Here is a 20,371-nt window from a genome sequence, read left to right as displayed (position 1 = left end):
AAGGAATAAATTTATTAACCATCTAGTAAGCGCTGAAACTATCAGTTGTTAAAAAAAAAAATCAGACAACTTTGTGGATGGGGACGACAGGTGGTAATGGATATGGAGCTGCCTAGTTTAGGCCTTATGGTCTCTTGCAGTCTCCTTCATTCTTCTGTTATGTTCATTTTTAGGTTCTTAGGTAAAAAAAAGAAGAAAAAGAAGGAAGAAAAAAAAGAAGAAAAGGAGGAGAAGAAGAAGAAAAAGAAGAAGAAGAGGAAGAAGAAGAAGAAGAAGAAGAAGAAGAAGAAGAAGAAGAAGAAGAAGAAGAAGAAGAAGAAGAAAAAGAAGAAGAAGAAGAAAAAAAGAAGAAGAAGAAGAAGAAGAAGAAGAAAAAGAAGAAAAAGAAGAAGAAGAAGAAGAAGAAGAAGAAGAAGAAGAAGAAGAAGAAGAATAAGAAGAAGAAGAAGAAGAAGAAGAAGAAGAAGAAGAAGAAGAAATAAGATGAAGAAGAAGGAGAAGAAGATAAATGAAGAAGAATCTCACAACGTCCCGTTTTCTCTTACTTTCACCGTTTTCTTCTTCCTTAATAATTAGTTTACACATTCTCTATTATCTTTCCATCTTTCCATTCTTGCTTCCTTCTTTTCCTTCCTGTGTTTCAGTAGCACGACTTCTGGTCTTCCTTCTTGTTGTTTTAGCGATATTCTGGGACGTTACTCAGACCTAAGACATTGCGGCTTAGGCCATCCACTTCCGGTCGCTCGTACAGCCCAGTTACCTCGTGAGGAAATTTCCTATTTACGTGAGGCGTCCTCCTCTTTCAGCCCACAATATACATTACATGTCTTGTCAACGCCATAATACTTTATTACTCTCTTTAGGTTTAAAATGACCGTGGATGTAGTTAATAGGACAAGAAAAGAGAGGAGATGGAGGAAGAGGAGGAAGAGGAGGAGGAGGATTGGGACAGGACGGGGGAGGAAGATTGAGGCAGGGAGGACGAAGAAGGCAATTATATGAACTTGGAGACGATAGTGTAATAGAAAGTAAGACGGTATGGTAGAGGAGAAAAGAGCGCTGGAGAGAAAATTCACAGTGAGGAAAAAGGGGAGAAGAAGAGGGATAGGAGGAATAAAAGGAGATTACTTCAAGTGTGCAAAATGTCATGCGGTTCGGACTATATCTCGTACTTAAATGAATATACATACAAATAAGTATATGTATGTAAGTATATATGTATGTATGTATGTATGTATGTATGTATGTATGTATGTATGTATGTATGTATGTATGTATGTATGTATGTATGTATGTATGTATGTATGTATGTATGTATGTATGTATGTATGTATTTATGTATGTATGTATGTATGTATGTATGTATGTATGTATGTATGTATGTATGTATGTATGTATGTATGTATGTATGTATGTATGTATGTGTATGCATGTATGTATGTATGTATGTATGTATGTATGTATGTATGTATGTATGTATGTATGTATGTATGTATGTATGTATGTATGTATGTATGTATGTATGTATGTATGTATGTATGTATGTATGTATGTATGTATGTATGTATGTATGTATGTATGTATGTATGTATGTATGTATGTATGTATGTATGTATGTATGTATGTATGTATGTATGTATGTATGTATGTATGTATGTATGTATGTATGTATGTAGGTAGGTAGGTAGGTAGGTAGGTAGGTAGGTAGGTATGATGAGAACAGGTGTTCATAACATATTCCTGGGAGAGTTCTTTTTATTTTATCTCTCACTCTTGCTCTTTTTCAACTACCTATCTATCTATCTGTCTATATATCTATCTTTCTATCTATATATCTATATGTTTCTGTGTCTTTTTCTTTCTTTTTTGTTTGTGTGAGTTAATGTATTTATATATATATATAAACATAATTTTATTTACTATTACCAATTGATGAAAGTGTTACACTTATGATACATTCCTGAGTATCTTTCAATATTCTAATGCAAAATAAGATATTTCAGTGTGTGAAGATAGTATATTATTCCTGTGGATTGATCTGCAATTTACTTCTGTGCAATGCATGCATGCATGTAAAATTTTGTGCAGTTGATTAGACCTGTTGTATGGAGAAAGCAAAAAATGGGAGACTGGATTTTTTTCTCTTTCTTCCTTTCTTTCTTTTACGGGTCTGAATGCATATGAAATTGATGAATTACTGCTAACTCTGCCATCAGCTGAAGAACAAGAGGTTTTGAATGAAGATATTATTGCAAAGAAGGAGAAGACTGTTACTGTAAGGTACACCTCCTGAACATGGAGCGGTTACAGATAAAGACTCAGGAGATGAGGAAAATAATGAGATTAGTAATCTACTTAGAAGACAATTACTCGCCGAAGATATGGTGGATAATATTAGCTTGGATGAGCCTAATGAAATTGTAATTCCACAAGTACAATCTAGTACTTCTAGAGAATCTTATTCAAGGAAAAGGAAAACAACAGAGCTCACATTCCTCATGTAAATCATTCACAAAGTCTAAGAAAATGATCAAGATCAGAGATTAGAAAGCTGAAGACATGTCAGCTCAAGATATGCCTTTTCATTACCCATGCAAACCATCAGTTGCTGATGTACCTCGCAATCCCAGTGAAATATTAGAATTGTTCTTGGATCCTGTTGCAATCGATCACTTGGTAAAGCAAACTGTTCTTTATGCTGTTCAAAGGGGAAACCATCCGTTTCAACTCACTTCTGCTGAAATGAGACATTTTATAGGAATGTTACTACTGTCCGGCTATAACACAGTTCCACGCCGTCGTCTTTATTGGTCATTAGAGCCTGATGTCAGAAACGAGTTGGTTGTCAATTCTATGCGAAGAAATCAAGTTGATGAAATTGTGGCATATTTCCATGCAGCTAACAGTGCAGAATTGCCAAATTTTGATAAGTTTGCTAAAATGAGGCCACTTTTGACTCTTCTCAATGAACATTTCATTTGGTATGGAACAGCCTTTGAGGGAATAGATGTTTCGATTGATGAATTAATGACAACCTGCAATGATTGCCATCCAACAAAGCAGTTAATTCGAGGAAAACCAATATGCTGGAGATACAAAGGATGGACATCAGCTTCTCCTCTAGGTTATGTAAATATCATTGATATATATCAAGGTAAAGGTGAATATGAAAGGTGCCCAGGAAGCTCTTATAGAGAAAATTTTGGTGTAGGGGATCAGTTATATTCAGCTTTCTTGATAGGCTTGAATCAAAATATCCTGGGAGGAAATTTAGTTTGTATTTTGACAATTTCTTTTCTTCCATCAAACTTCTTGAGAAAATTCAAGAAAGAGGTCATGGTGCAACAAGTACCCTTCGCAGTAATATGATTGAAACATGTTCACTTACAGGGGTTAAGCCTTTTCAGAAACGTTCACGAGGAAGTAAAGAGCACTTTTATGACAGAGAACCAAACATTAATGTTGTAAGATGGAATGACAATGGCATCAAACAAACATAGGGTATATCCACTGAAAAAAATTGTGCGCTATTCAAAGGCTGATAAAAGATGAGTAACAACACTATTGCCATCTTTGATTGGGTATAACTCACGAATGGGGGGTGTAGACAGAGTAGATGAGAATATATCTTATTATTGAATTGCAACCCAAGGTAAGAAATGGTACTTTCCTATTTTTGTACTCGTACTAAATGTCTGTATGAATGGTTATTTGCTAGATAAGGAGGCTACAGGAAGGACCTACTAGTATTTATAAGGTCTGTAGTTCAACATTTATTGAATACTTATGGTACTGAACCCATGAAGCCTGGGAGACAAAAACTATTAGTCACTGCTAATGTAAGAGGAAATGCTGATAGATATGATAACATTGATCATAATATAGACAAGTCTGTCCCAGAGACACGGCGTAGGTACAAAAATACAATAAACAACATTTTATACATGTGTGAAATGTAATGTTCCTTTACACCTGAAGTACTCAAAAGAGTATCATAATAATGGCTAAGGTTTGATCTCTTTTTTGTTATCCCTCTTTTGTTACTTATGCATTTTACTATTTTTTTAATGTACTTTGTGCTTTTAGTACAGTATACTGATTATTTTTACAGATATAAGAAAAAATCAGCAATACTTCAATAATGTGTTCGTCTTTGACTACTAAAGATTCTTGTTTATTCAAAACCACATATACATTTTAGTGTGCAAAAGTAGAATATGAAATAATCACTTATGTATGGAACTCTACATAAAGGATCGTGAAAGTGTCAAAAATGTTAATTTTGTTTAGGTTAGATAAGAGCTTGTTTACTGTATTGGCAAGAAAGTTGATTAAAGAAGCTCTTCTTTTACTTACATAGAAAAAAGTTTTATTTTATGCAGAATAATGAAAATCATTTTCCTTGCACATGTGATATGGCTTAAGTAGAATGATGAAATAACGTTGAGAAATTAACTTTGATAAATAAACACTATTTGCAAATGAAATGTAATTTTGATTGCCCTTTTGAAAAGAACCCAATTGAATATATATATTTTTTGCATTATTTTTTGTTGAAAAACCAGATCTGTCTTGGATGTCCACCGTTGCAATTTTTGCAACAAGAGGGTCAATTAGGATGCCCATGGTTACATTTTTGAGACAATGAACTTTTCAGTTTTATTCTATGAACATTAAACAAAATTGGCACAAAAAGCCAGAAAATACCTAGATATCATGTAAAGTATCATATATGTGAAAATTAAACGATTTCCCAAACTTTCATTTCTTATAGGCACAAAAGGATTAATTTGTCTGTAATTGAAAGAACATGTGGTCTCTGAATTCAGAAGAGTTTGTTGTGGGGTCATGACGTTTGAAGTTGGTATGGAAATGTTTTGTTATGGTGTCTGTAAATTTACGGATTAACTCTAGGTTTATGTAAGGTTTTGTGATATCTAGGTTCATTTTGACTGTTATGGTGTGACGAATAACTATGAGCGCTATGGGGCTGATGATTGCACCTGGGACCTTTCTCGATGGGATATCACCAGATAAGGCTGCGACGACCCGTATGAGGAAAGGTAGGGGTGTTATGAAAGTGTGGGAGTGTGGTTAGGTATTTTACTTCTGAATGTATTTCTGTTTTAGTTGCAAGTATATGGGAGGATGGTATGGGTGTATGATTCTGCCTGGTGAACACGCTCCAAAGTAGAGATTTCTTTATAGTGGGAATGAGTTTCGTGAATAGGGATCGCGATCACTTTCACCTAGGAAATCATGACATCCTGCAACCTAAGGAAGGAAGAATCTGGATTTGTTATAGAGAATTACTGTCTGGAGCGTAGTGACATGTCAAAAATAGGGGGTTGAGGTTTCTTGATTGTGTGTGAGTAATGTTGGGTGGTAGGCTAAGGTTTGTTTGGTAGGAAACCGTGTCTGTTTAGGTGGTATTGGTATGAAGTGATGATTTCATTGGTTTTAGTTCCTCTTCATGTACTGTGATGAGCGTGTCGTCGGACGGGTCTATAAGGTGATAGTTGTTGTTGCCTAGGGTTTCTGCTACTACAAGGGGGCCTAAAATTTTTAGTATAATTTGCTTTGGTGTCTTTTGGTGTTCAAACGACAACATCACCTGGAGTGAGAGTCAAATATCGAGACAGTTTATGTTGTCTCATCCGAGTCTGTTGTTTTTCTTGTTTTAGGGTTTATTTGACTTCTTTGTGGATCGAGTGAATAGCGAGTTCTACGCGCTTTGCATAATTTTTTATGGTGTATAAGGGAGGAGGGGATTTCTCCAGTATGTCATAAGGCATACGGAATGGTTGGCTGAAAATTATAAAGTGAGAAGATTTCTTTGTTGTTGAGTTGATAGAGCCATTAAAGCTGGCCTATACTTGTGGATGCCGGTCTTCTCATGTATCGCAAAGACACTCTTGTAGAGGACGGAGGACTTCGAGGATTTTTCTGTTTGTTCTCTCTATAAGTCCGTTTCCGTGTGGATGATATGCTGTGTCATATATCCTGTTGATATGGTACAGTTTGGCTATGTTTTGGGAGACCTCATTTATAAATTCTGTTCTATTGCCAGAGAGTATTTGACGAGGTATATTATACCTGCAAAATATATTGTCTACTAAGGCTTGGGCCACCATTTCTGCTGATTTATCTGGTAGGGGTACCAGTATTGTATACTTTGAAAAATAATCTACTGCAGACAAGACGTAATGGGAACCTTGACGGCTTGGGGCTATTTCCAACAGATAGATATCCCTCGCTCCTGAGGGGATGGGTACCTCGCCAATCTGGAGTAGTCTGGGGTCAGCCCCACGAAGTCGGTTACAGGTAGTGCAATGTTCTATCTAAATGTTGATTTCGGTACGCATCTTAGGCCAGAAATATACACGTCTAGTGTTTGCCAAACATCAGGTGTAATTCTTGAAGGGAGATAAGGGGTCTTTTTTGTATTGTGGCTCCCGTTTCAAGGTGGAGAATTATGGGTTCCTGCTAAATACGTCTGCTATCACATTGGCTTTACCTTCTACGATATATAGGTAATGTCTAGGTTGAACTCTAAGATGGTTGTGTATAACTTCGGTTGCCTGATGACCAGTGGGGTCTTGCTTGGTTGCTACCCACGTTGTAGGAATTGTTTTTTGTATTGTATGTATGTAGGGGGTCCTGATTGATTGTTAGGTCCTGATTGATTGTTGGGCTCTGCAATCTGCATCTGAGTGTGAAAATGTGCTGTGAATGGCATTGTATTTTGCAATGCGCGTTATCTATAGTCCTGAGTGTTGTGGGAATTATATTTGTGAAAATCACTCCAGGTGATGCCAAGATGATTGTTAAATGGTGGTTTTGTGTTACGAGGGATAGAGTGAGTCGGTCTGTTGTTTATGGAAGAGATTGCATTTATCCTGGCTAGTTGGGCTTTGTTGAATCTATCTATCCCACACTTTTTTGTTATGCCAAGGATGTATATGAATAGGAAGGTGTCAGTCATGGCAATGTTAACTCGCTGGGTCTCTCTGTCACACCTTATGGGGAATGACATGAAAAACATAGCGAGCTCAAAGAGATTTACTAAGTCTTCTCCTTTGACACAGATTACACAGTAGTTGTTAGTTGAGACCCATGGAGATTCACCGTTGAGTGACGATCTGGTTATTTTAGAAATATCTGCTACTTGTGCCGCGATGGAGTGGAATGAGGAGGGGGAGGGGTGTTGCGCATGAATAGGAAATGGAAATTATTGTGAGGCCTATCGCTGAATAGTTTCCTAGGTTCTGAGCAATATTCCGGGTATGAGAGACCGGATTTCAATTCAGATTTCAAGAAGCGTGCAAGTTGTTTAAACGCATCTTTAGGATCAAAGTGGTTATTAAGGATGGTTATTTAGTGTTTGTCCTGGGTTATGTTATTGTTAGCAAAATGGATCTCGCATTATGAGATATAGTCCGTGATAGTTATGCCACATGCTTTGGAAAAGTGGGGATATAAGGGTTAGTGGTGGAAGAGTATGGTGCTTATTGACTAGTGTAAGGGAGTTTAGGGGTGGTATGTTTGGTCTTGGAGAATGCATGATTCTCTGCGAAATGTTGGGTTGGCTTGTGATTTGTGATGTAGTTGTGTTAGTTTGAATTTAATTTGAAGCTTGGGTAAAGCTGATGGAAGTAGAGTTGTAGGGGGGGCTTCTTATGCTCTGGTTATTGCTTTGGGTGTGGGATGTGGCATCCTCTAGGCTGTTATTCTGATTTATTACTGCTGCGTCTTTAGACGTATGTAGATTACGGGCAGCCGACTGTGATCGGGTTTTGTGTGACATTGTACAGGTAAAATGTAATTTCCAAAAACAATATGATAGTTTAGAATATAATGGTTATAATATAATAATGTATGTTAGAACGAAAAGGATAATGGTGAGAAAAAATAATTTCAGAGCTATGATGTCGTTGCGCTCAGGGGTAGCATTTCCATAATGCCGTGCGGGGAGTAGTCACTTCACGAAGGTTAATCGAATCACTCACCGCTAGTTGTATATAAACTTGGATTTAATCATCTTGTTAACGGGGTCTAGTATGACAGGTCTCTTTGAGTTTAGGCTAACGTGTCTACTATGTCGGAGTTAGTTTGCTTATTATGCTTAAAAGTGGCATTTTGCCGACAAGATTGACGAGATAAACACCATATGAGGACGGAGCCTTTATTTGTACGACGTTTCGCTTATTACAGCTTTTTCAAGTACAAGTTGAGATACAAATGCTTGAGATTAAATAAGGGGAAAGGAGGGAACGGGGAGAGAAAAGGGTGGGGGGAAAGGAAGAGGAGGAGGAGGAGAAGGAGGAGGAGGAGGGTGGGGGGATTGGACACTGGGAAAGGATGAGAATGCTGGCCCAAATGTCCGTGGGCGAAATGTCCATTAACACAAAGCCCTAGAGTGAACTAAGAATAATCTAGTAAGCTCCTTTTTCAGAAGAGCCCTCAGCTACTGTTCTTCTTGGAATGACACTCAAAAAAAGTTTGATCGGGTCCACCAACACCTTGTCAACAATGGATACACGAATCACGAGGTCCAAGCCAATGTCCGCAGAGTGATCGATAATTGGTAAAAACAAACACGCCCCACTACAGTAGAACACGAAGGGATCGTAATTAAAGTGTTCTACAAAGCTTACATGTCTACCAAATACAAGGAGGATGAGAAGATTATATATATATATATATACATATATATATATATATATATATATATATTATATATATATATATATATAATCTATAGAAATATGGTTTCCAAAAAAGAAAATGACAAATTTTCCTTCACAATCTTTTACAAAAGTAGAGAGACCTCTTCTCTACTTTTAAAGAGTAACCCCGCACCAGAACCTCAAGAGGTTCGTCAATCCCATGTAGTATATAAATACACATGCCCAGAGGAGGACTGCACACCCCTTTCAGTCTACGTGGAAAGGATGACCACCACATTATCCAGAAGAATCACCATGCACTTGCAACACGGAGGACCTAAGCAACACCCTGGACCCAGTGCCGACGCCATCTCGATAGGGAGACTATGGTCAAAAACACCAAAGTTGTGGCAAAAGAAGAGAACCCACAGCGCCTGGCCATCTTGGAAGCCATCTGGATTAAGGAGCTGGAACCTGCCATTAGTAGGCAAGTAAATGACCTCCCCTCCTCCCTAACATGAAACCTGTTCGGAGGAGCCAGAAGGACAACCCCAAGAAATCGGAGTCTCTTCCACAGAGGCCTCCCATTCCCCGGCAAAGGGAAGAACGTACAGTCATACGTCGTTCTGAAAGACTGAGAGGCAGATTGACACTGAATCCGGCAATGATCTCTCCGAGTAACCTTTCCGCCAACCATCTCTCTCAGTGTTCCAAGGTTATACACTGGACCTCCCCCAGTTACAACACGGAGACTTCCCAGTGCTTTTCATCCCATTTAAAACATGTTCCCTTTTCTTTTTTCTTACTTTCAGCTGAGGATGCAGAAAGATCTGCTAATCGTCTTCACATTCAACTTATTCTGCTTGTATTTTGCTTTTATGCACTGTATTTTTGTATTAATTTCTTGTATCTTCTTTGCTGTGTGCTATATTTTTGTGTTTATTATACCTTTTGTGTTTCCTATGAGTTTTTGGAAATCTACTTTTCGCAAGTTTGAGAGCTCACGAAAAAGTTAATCAATAATTATTTTGCTGTCGTTTTTAGCAGTATATATGTATATGTATATATATATATAAATATATTTATATATATATGTATATATATATATATATGTATATATATATATGTATATATATATATGTATGTGTATATGTATATATATGTATATGTATATGTATATGTATTTGCTTATGGGCATGCACATGCAAATGCAAATGCACATGCACATGCACAGGTATATGTATATGTATATGTATATGTATATGTATATGTATATGTATATGTATATGTATGTGTGTGTGTGTGTGTGTGTGTGTGTGTGTGTGTGTGTGTGTGTGTGTGTGTGTGTGTGTGTGTGTGTGTGTGTGTGTGTGTGTGTGTGTGTGTGTGTGTGTGTGTGTGTGTGTGTGTGTGTGTGTGTGTGTGTGTGTGTGTGTGTGTGTGTGTGTGTGTGTGTGTGTGTGTGTGTGTGTGTGTGTGTGTGTGTGTGTGTGTGTGTGTGTGTGTGTGTGTGTGTGTGTGTGTGTGTGTGTGTGTGTGTGTGTGTGTGTGTGTGTGTGTGTGTGTGTTTAGAAAGTCTGAGAGACAGATCGGCACCGAACTCAGAAGTAATCTCTCCGAGTATACATTCTGTCAATTCTTGACCTCCCCTAGTGCTCGTGATCTCCCCTAATATCCCTCAATGAGTTCTCTCCGTGCTTTCCATACAAGCTAAAATATGCTCCCTTCTCCATTTGCTTCATTTCAACTGAGGATAGAGAAATATCTGCGAAACGTCTTGATGTCTATTTGGTCTCCTTTAGTTTCTTCTATTTTGTTTGTTGTTTCTGTGTTTTTGTGATAATTCTAATCTTTGTGTTTCCTATAATTCTTGGAAATTTGATTCATTCCCTCTCCCCCTACCAGAAATCTACTTTTCGAAATCAGGAGTATGCATAGGTTTTGAAAATCCTGAAAGGGAGGAGAATAGAATATGGTGGGCTATATTTTTCATAGGGTTACTATTACTAAACCACCCCCAGGGCTTAGCGGAGCGTAGTCTCTAAGATATTATGCGTAAATATGGAAGTACAAAAAATGGTGTATGATAAAGATCCACGAGAAATTTACATTGGTAGAGAATATGAGTAGGTGTGTATGTGTATGTGTATGTGTGTGTGTGTGTGTAAGAATGGTCACTGAACATGGAAAAATGGGATACTTTGGTTGTAAGCCAGTGGAAGTGGCCTTTTGTCTGACTCCTTGTCCTCTAGTATTAAGTCTTTTTGGATATTGTGCATTACTGTATCACAAATTTTCAAAACAACTATAGTGTTTCAATCAAATATAAGAGAGCTAAATCATGGAATATAGTTCCTTTGCTTATTAGAAATGCAGTTGATGTAAGAATGATAAAGAACTGAGAAACCTTTACATTCTTTTATCAAGTCTTTTACTCAAATTAGAAAGAAGCCATTGGATATTAAAAAAAAAAAAAGTCTTCCTGATGTCGGCGATAGATAAATAGGAATGAAGGATGAGGCGCCTCTTGTATCGCGCCAGCTGTGGGTAACGGTACCGCAGATGGGTCGGGAGGCTGGCGCCGTCGTAAACTGCAGGAGAGGCACTCGCGTCGTCTTACAAGCCACGTGTATAAAGTGGCACGTTCGAGATGGACTTTGGGGAGAAGAGGCGGAAGGGGGCGATAGGCAGTTGTCGTAGGGGCAATGGAGAGATGATTCTCTTCGAACTTATCTTTCTATGTGGGCTTTATTCGTCATGACATATCTTTAGATGTTTCGTGTCTCTTATCAGTTTTTGTTCCTAATGTGTTATACCTTATTTTACTTTAATCTATTGAATCATCTAATTTCATTTTTATTTCTATTTGAGGTATTTTCATCAATTTGTTTGTTTATATATTTATTGATGTATTTATTTCTATTCATCTAATTATTTTTCTATTTATTTCTTATTCGCCTATACATTTATTTGTTTTTTATTTATCTACTTATTTATTCATTTATTCTACGTTTATCTACCTATTTACTCATATGTTTATATGCATCTATTATTTGCTTATCTATTTATTCATTTATTCATTCATTCATTTATCTGTTTATTCATCTATTTGTTAATTTATTTATTCATCTACTTACCTATTTATTCATTTCTATCTATTGTTTTTTCATATATACTTTTTCATTTCAGAACAAAAACATTACACTTAAACATCACTTTCATATTAGTGTTTTGTTTGATAAATAAGGAAAACTGAAGCCTGAACCACAGGACTTTGAAAATTGTGTTAAAAGAAATTATACTCTTAGGAGAGATTTAATGAGGGTAGCAGAACGAAACGATAGTAAAAGAGAAAGTGGTCATTTTATACACAGCCATGTCATCTCACAGGATGCCTAGGAAAGGTCGTTGTGCTCGAAACATTTGTCCGTTTGTTTTCTTCGACTACCAATAAACTTGTAGCTCTTGCCAAGCATATAAAACCTCTATGGTTGATGTTATTATTAGCGTTGATATATGCTGCTTCTATTGTTTTTCTTAATTTCTTTGCTGAATCTTTATTTATTATAATTGTATTGTCCCAGTCCGGAAGGTGATCATGTGTATCTATGTGTCTTACTATGAAAATAAAAAGCCTGCGGGTTCTTACATCATTTTTGTGTTCATATAACCTTTTTTCTAATCCAAGACCTGTTTCCCTAAAATATTTTGTCTCGAATAAAAATGTATATAGTCTTCTTTATTTGTGGGATTGCGGTATGCCAAAAACGTTACATTGTTGTTTGTTTTGTGTATGACAGTGTCTAAAATGGTAATTTTCCGTTGTTCTCTATTTCTGCCGTATATTGTATGTTACTATTAACGTTGTTTATTCCTTTTAATTTGTTGTTAATGTTAGTTTCCTTGGGTACAATAACAATAATGTCATCAACACATCTTAACCAAATGCTATTTCTACCCTTTATTGATATAAAGGTCTACTTAAATTAAAAAAGAAAGCTAAGGAAATAAATAAGAACAGTAAAGACATCAATAATTGCAACAAAGAAACACGATCTCTCATAGTCCCAAATTCCAACTTTAATTCAACCCTAGCCTCTTAAAAGTAGGTATTAATATAGCTAAAACATCAGGTAGCAAAGTGAGACAATTGTTTACACGTAATCATAATGATCATACCAATGAAAATAGTATTGTATACAAAATACCTTGTAAAAATTGCCCATCTGCATATTTTGAGGAAACAGGTCGTGGATTGGAAAAAAGGTTATATAAACACAAAAATGATGTAAGAACCCGCAGTCTTTCTAATTCCATAGTAAGACACATAGATACACATGATCACCTTCCGGACTGGGACAATACAATTATAATAGATAAAGGTTTAACAAAGAAATTAAGAAAAACAATAGAAGCAGCATATATTACTGCTAATAATAACATCAACCATAGAAAATGTTTCATATGCTTGGCAAGAGCTACAAGTTTATTGGTAGTCGAAGAAAACAAACGGACAAATATTCCGAGCACAACGACCTTTCCTAGGCATCCTGTGAGATGACATGACTGTGTATAAAATGTCAAGGTTGTGTCTAATTGTTAAGCTTTGTGATCAAGACCTTAAGGGTCGAAATATTAAGACAGTCAAATTCCTCTATTAATCCTCGTATACTTCCTCCGCCTTCAGTTACATTTGTCATAGTTCAAATCAATATATATATATATATATATATATATATATATATATATATATATATATATATATGTACATATATGTATATATATATATGTATATATATATATATATTGATATATATATATATATATATATATATATATATATATTCATTTACTTTCTATTTCCCTATTTACTCATTCATTTATTGAATCTACTCATTTACTTTCCTGTGTTTTTGTTTTTATTTCAGTGATACTAAGGTAGAGTCACTGAATGCCCCAAAATAAAAAAAACATTGTGTTTGTGTCTATTTCCTGAATGAAGGAAATCTTCTAGTGTTTGTTCACAAAGTTACGCATCGTTCCAAAAAGGTTCATTGTCCTTTCGAGGCTTGTATCGCCACATTCATCGAACAGGTGCCGCTTTAGCCATTCCTTTCGATTTATCACCAAACGTTTTGTTTTGGCTTTGATTTCGCTATTGTTTTTGTATTTTGATATACATCAATTCTTTGCCCAAGGGTCATTCAAGGCTTTTGACTTTTAAAAACTGCCTTATTATTAGACATACACGTATGGAGATATATTACAATATAGAAACATTAGCAATTGTATTATCCATCTCTCGGTAGAAGCAGTTACTCCATCTTGTTCAACCATACTCGTATATTGGACCTAAGGTCTTTTAATGAATAAACGGTCACATATTGGAATTCTTCTATGACCTTTGGACAGCAAATTCATTAGAAATTAATTTCTTTCTTAAGCTTTCTAGCTTTCGGAAAGTAGATTTCTGGGGATACGAGAGGGGAAGAAGCAAATTTCCAATAGACATTGGTAACTTATATTAACACAGAAGTCTATATTATATACAAAATAAATGAAAATAAACAAAACACAGTATAATAAACCCAAGACGTTTTTCAGATCCTCTGTTTGGCTGGCGCTATTTGGTAGTTTCCTAAGCCTAGCCGATCGCCTAAGGCATGACATTTTATCCTCTGCGGGGATATTTTGGACCTTTTTGGGTGTTCTCTGATCTGGTGGTTGTATTTTGGTGAACAAATGTCTCCTACGTGTAGGTTTCATGCTGAGGAGGAGGGAGAAATCATTTGTTTGTACATTAATAATGGGTTGTAAATCTTTTATGATTACAGCCTCCAAAATGGTCAAACGTTGGAGGTCCTTCTCCTCTGCGACGATTTCTGTGTTGTGTACTATGGTTTCCCTGTCGAGATGGCGTCTGTGGTGGGTCCAAAGGTGTTGTTTCGGTCCTCCTTGTTTTAGGTGAAGGGTGATTCTTCTGGACAGGGTGGTAGTTGTCCTTCCCACGTAGGTAGATAGGGGGGTACAGTCCTCCTCTGGGCAGGTGAATTTATATAATACGTGGGATTGACGTATACCATGAGGTTTTGGGGCGGTGTGATTTCTTAAGATTAGGGAAGATGTTTTCTTGTTCCTGTAATAAATAGTGAGTGATAATTTGTCACGTTCTTTCGTGGGGTTCACATTTCTTTTAATAATGTCTTTTAATATTTTATCATCCTCTTTATATTTATTGGACATCTGGGACTTATAGAATATGCGGTGTGTAGTTCCGTCATGTTCTGTGGTAGTGTGATGAGGTTCTTGGTACCAGGTGTCAATAACTCTTCTGAGTGTAGATTGTACTTCGTTGTTGTAGTAATCATTATTAATTAGGAGTTGGTGGACTCTGTCTATCTCCTTCTGGGTGTCTGACCAAGAAGAACAATGGCTAAGGGCTCTTCTAAAAAGGGTGCTGATAGTGGAGTCTCTGTACTTTTTGGGGCACTCACTTTTTCCGCTCATACATAGTCCGGGGTTGGTGTCCTTAACATACACGCTGGAAGAAAAGGAACAGTTAGTCCTCCTTAAATAGACTAACTGTTCCTTTTCTTCCTACACGTAGGAGACATTTGTTCACCAAAATAGAAACCACCAGATCAGAGAACACCCAAAAAGGTCCAAAATATCCCCGCAGAGGATAAAATGTCATGCCTTAGGCGATCGGCTAGGCTTAGGAACCAACCAAATAGCGCCAGCCAAACAGAGGAGAGTCATTAAGTGACCTCTCCAAGTTTTGCCTTTATACATATTTATACTCGTCTTGGTCACACTTCCCTTCATTCCAACTGAAGATGCAGAACGATCTGCGAAACGTCTTGGGTTTATTATACTGTGTTTTGTTTATTTTCATTTATTTTGTATATAACATAGACTTCTGTGTTAATATAAGTTACCAATGTCAATTGGAAATTTGCTTCTTCCCCTCTCATTTCCCTAGAAATCTACTTTCCGAAAGCTAGAAAGCTTAAGAAAGAAATCAATTTCTAATGAATTTGCTGTCGTTTTCAACAGAATATATATATATATATATATGTATATATGTATATATTTATATATACATATACACATATATACATATGTGTATATATATATAAACATATATACGTATGTATATATATATAATATATACAAATATATATATATATATATATATATACTGTATATATACATATATATACATGTATATATACATGTATACATACACACACACACACACACATATATATATATATATATATATATATATATATATATATATATATTGACTATATTATGACAAATAAAATTGAAGGTGAAAGAAGTTGACGAGGAGAAATGGGAGAATTTTACGCCTTAACGTTTCGACCCGCTGGGTCTTGATCACAAAGCTAACAACTCAAACGTAACCGGATATTTTATACACGGACGGGTCATCTTATGGGACGCTTCGGAGAGCTTGTTATTTTATCTGCGTATTCTTTTATTATTAATAAGCTTGTGGCTTTTGCTAAACATATAAATCCTTCTCTATGGTTAATGTTGTTATTAATGTTGATATATGCTGCCTCAATTGTTTTCCTTAGTTTCTTGGATGATCCTTTATTTAATACGGTTGTGTTGTTCCAGTCTGGAAGGTGACCATGTTTATCCACATGTATTACTATGGAGTTAGATTTCCTATGGGCTTTTACGTCATTTTTATGTTCATTTAAATGAACATAAAAATGAAGTAAAAGCCCATAGGACATCTAACTCCATAGTAATATATGTGGATAAACATATTCCGGACTGGAACAACACAACCGTGTTAAATAAAGGATCATCCAAGAAACTAAGGAAGACAATTGAGGCAGCATATATCAACATTAATAACAACATTAACCATAGAGAAGGATTTATATGTTTAGCAAAAGCCACAAGCTTATTAATAATAAAAGAATACGCAGATAAAATAACAAGCTCTCCGAAGCGTCCCATAAGATGACCCGTCCGTGTATAAAATATCCGGTTACGTTTGAGTTGTTAGCTTTGTGATGACCCAGCGGGTCGAAACGTTAAGGCGTAAAATTCTCCCATTTCTCCTCGTCAACTTCCTTCACCTTCAATTTTATATATATATATACATATATATATATATATATATATATATAGATGTATGTACACACACATATATATACATGTATATATATATATGTATATATATACATACATATATATATTTATATGTGTGTGTGTGTGTGTATCTATATACAGTATATACACATAAATAACAAAAAGGAGTCTCTTAGTGGTATTATGAAGAGAAACGAAGTATTTAAAAATGTAAATTGGTATGTGTTGTGAAACAATATAGTAAATGAAATATAGGAGACCTTTTGGTTCATAATTGGTGAGGATGTGAAAAAAAATATATATATGAATAAAATATATAATAATATAAATAAAATAAAATAAAATAAATGTATATGTCTAGTTGAATAAACAAACAGGTTGATAGTAAATAATGATAATATGACAGATAGATAATAATAAACGAAAATCAAGCAAATAATAAACAAAGAAAAATAAAAAAGTACAAATAAACAATTGATATAAAATAAAGGACAAGCATTACAGCATCTTGCTTAGAAGTTTATCTAAACGAATCTTAATGCTTCGAACTGAACTACATTGCACTTCCTCTGCAACAAGTTTATTCTATTCATTAACTATTCGGTTGGCAAAGTTGTTTCTACCCATTTCCATGTTAGATTTATTTTTTGGCAGTTTGAGACCATTATTTCTTGTCGGATTCTCATTCAGTGTAAAAATTTTATCGATCATTCTATCAATTCCTAGTCTGCAACCATTTACTCCGTGTGAAGCTAATTTAGTAAATAACCTTTCGTGGGGACGGTATCAAATACTTTTGCAAAGTCTAGATATATTAAATCTATATTGTTTCTATTCTCATAATTCGAGATGACTGTGTTGTAGAATTCGAGTAAGTTAGTCACGCAAGAACGTTTCCGTCTGAATTCATGCTGGCTATCATTTATCAAACAATTACTTTCTAAATGATGTTCTATAGCATCTCTTATGATAGTTTCCATTATTTTTCCTACGATTGAAGTCAAGCTTATACGCTTATATACCTGTAGTTATTTGGCTTTTTTTTTTTGTCACCTTTTTTGAATATGGGAGTAACGTTAGCTAGTTTCCATTCTCTTGGGACATCTCCATTTAGTATTTCATTGACATTCAACGCCTCATGGACATTTCCCCATTCATGGACATCTGGTCCCCCACAGTCTTCCAATCTCTTATGTATACCTTGCCTCCCTCCGTCACCGCGTTCCACACCGGCCACCCATCGTGCGCTGACATTCTGTCCGGTATTCTCACCTTCTCACCTTCTCACCCATCTCCCCGGTAGGCCATTAGGCCTGTCGGTGACCAGCCTCCTGCAGTTCTCTCGGTCAAGGAACGTCTCCCGTGCACGGACGTCGTCGAGCAATGTTCCCCGCTTTCTGAGGGCTTCCTCAACGTTTTGGTTCTATCTCTTCCTCGATCTTCCCTTGAGATGTCTTGTGTTGAGCAGCCAGTGATACCATCTCTTCCGTGTCCTATGTTCCTCCATCCTTTTCATATGTCCATGCCACCACAACTGACTCCTTTCAACGTAATTGATTATGCTTTCCTCATCCAGCTCTCTCCTGATGGTCTTATTTCATATTCTGTCCCTTCTTGTGACTCCACGGACATACACAGGACTCGCATCTCTACTACCTGCATTCGGGATGATATTCTGTCCTCCACTGACATTATATCCTACCGTGATATTTATTCCTCCACTGTCATTGTATACCGTCGTTATATTTTCTCCTCCACTATCATTGTATCCCATCTTGATATTTTGTCCTCTACTATTATTAAATCCCATCGTGATATTTTGTCCTTTGACACTACATCATAACGTAATATTTTGTCCTCCACCGACATTATATCCTAAAATGATATTTTGTCGTACACTGACATATTGCTCTTCAGTATTTCTGTACCCTGCTCTGTTTTCCCCAATACACTCTATTATTTATATATATATATATATATATATATATATATATATGTATATATATATATATAATATGATATCTATATATATATATATATATATATATATATATAGAGAGAGAGAGAGAGAGAGAGAGAGAAAGAGAGTGAGTGCCGGAGGTCTGGAGGAGTGCCTGTGTAGTTCCGCTTTACAAAGGCAAGGGGGACAAGTGTGAGTGTAGTAGTTACAGAGGGATCAGCTTGTTGAGTGTAGTTGAGAAGGCTTATGGAAGGGGCTTGATTGAGAGGATTAGGAGAAGAATAGAGGGAGTAATTGGTGAGGAACAGTGTGGTTTTAGGACAGGTAGGGCATGTGTAGATAGATCAGATTTTTGTGGTAAGACAGGTACATGAGAAAGCTATAGGAAAAGGTAAGGATTTTTGGGGGGCTTTTATGGATCTGGAAAAGGCTTACGACAGGGTAGACAGGAAGGCACTGTGGGAGGTACTGCTGATATATGGGATAGGAGGAAAGCTGTTAAGAGCAGTCAAGAGTTTTTATGAGAGTAGTAGAGCTTGCGTTAGGATTAGAAATGGAGAGAGTGAATGGTTTGAGGTAAAGGTGGGACTTCGTCAGGGGTGTGTTATGTCGCCCTGGCTGTTCAATCTTTACATGGATGGGGTGGTGCGAGAGGTGAATGCAAGGGTAGTGGGTCAGGGGTTGGAGATGATTAAAGAAAATGGAGAAAAGTGGGAGGTGAGCCAGCTGTTGTTTGCTGACGACACTGCGCTTGTAGCAGGATCAGAGGAGGTATTGAGGAAGTTAGTGACAGAGTTTGAGAAGGTGTTTGAAAGAAGGAAACTGAAGATAAATGCGGGCAAAAGTAAGATGATAAGATGTACAAGGGGAGAGAGTGACAGGAGGCTGGAAGTGAGCATCCGACCTAGATATGGATCAAAAGGTCTCCTGTCGGCATGCTCCGCCTTTGTAATTTGTAATCCTTTGTAAAACTGGAGGAAGTGGATAGTTTCAGTTACTTGGGTGCGAATGTGACAGGAAAGGGAGGAGTGGGTGTGGAGGTAGAATGTAGATTGAGAGAAGCGAGTAAATGCCTTGATGGATTAAAAAGTGTAATGAGAAATTGACATCTGGGAATGGATGCTAAGAGGAGATTATATGAAGGAGTGATTGTGCCAACAGTAATGTACGGAGCAGAAACATGGAACTTGAGAGAGGAAGAGAGGAGGAGTTTGAATGTGTTTTAGATGAAATGTCTGAGAGGTATGATAGGGGTTACTAGGCTAGATAGAGTGAGACATGAGGAGGTGAAGAGGAGAACAGGGGTGGAAAGGGGGTTGGGAGATAGGGTTGATGAAAGAGTATTAGGATGGTTTGGACACATGGAAAGAATGAGTGAAAAAAAGATTAGTAAAAGAAGTGTGGAAGGCGTAGGTGGAAGGAGTGAATATGAGGGGGCGTCCTAGGATGAGATGGATGGAGTGAAGGGGGCTTTACAAAAGAGAGGAATGTCTGTTGAGGAAGGACGGGAGAGAAGAGAAGATAGGGGTGAATGGAGAAGGGTTTTGTAGAGATGATGCTGTGATGCATGAGGGGGAGTGGGTGGGGGATGGGGGGTGAGGAAGTA

Source organism: Oratosquilla oratoria, chromosome 13 (assembly GCF_046742065.1).
Source record: "Oratosquilla oratoria isolate Oo_2021 chromosome 13, ASM4674206v1, whole genome shotgun sequence".
NCBI classification, from domain to species: Eukaryota; Metazoa; Arthropoda; class Malacostraca; order Stomatopoda; family Squillidae; genus Oratosquilla; species Oratosquilla oratoria.
The sequence above is the reverse complement of the archived record's forward strand: the minus strand, read 5'-3'. Positions refer to the sequence as shown.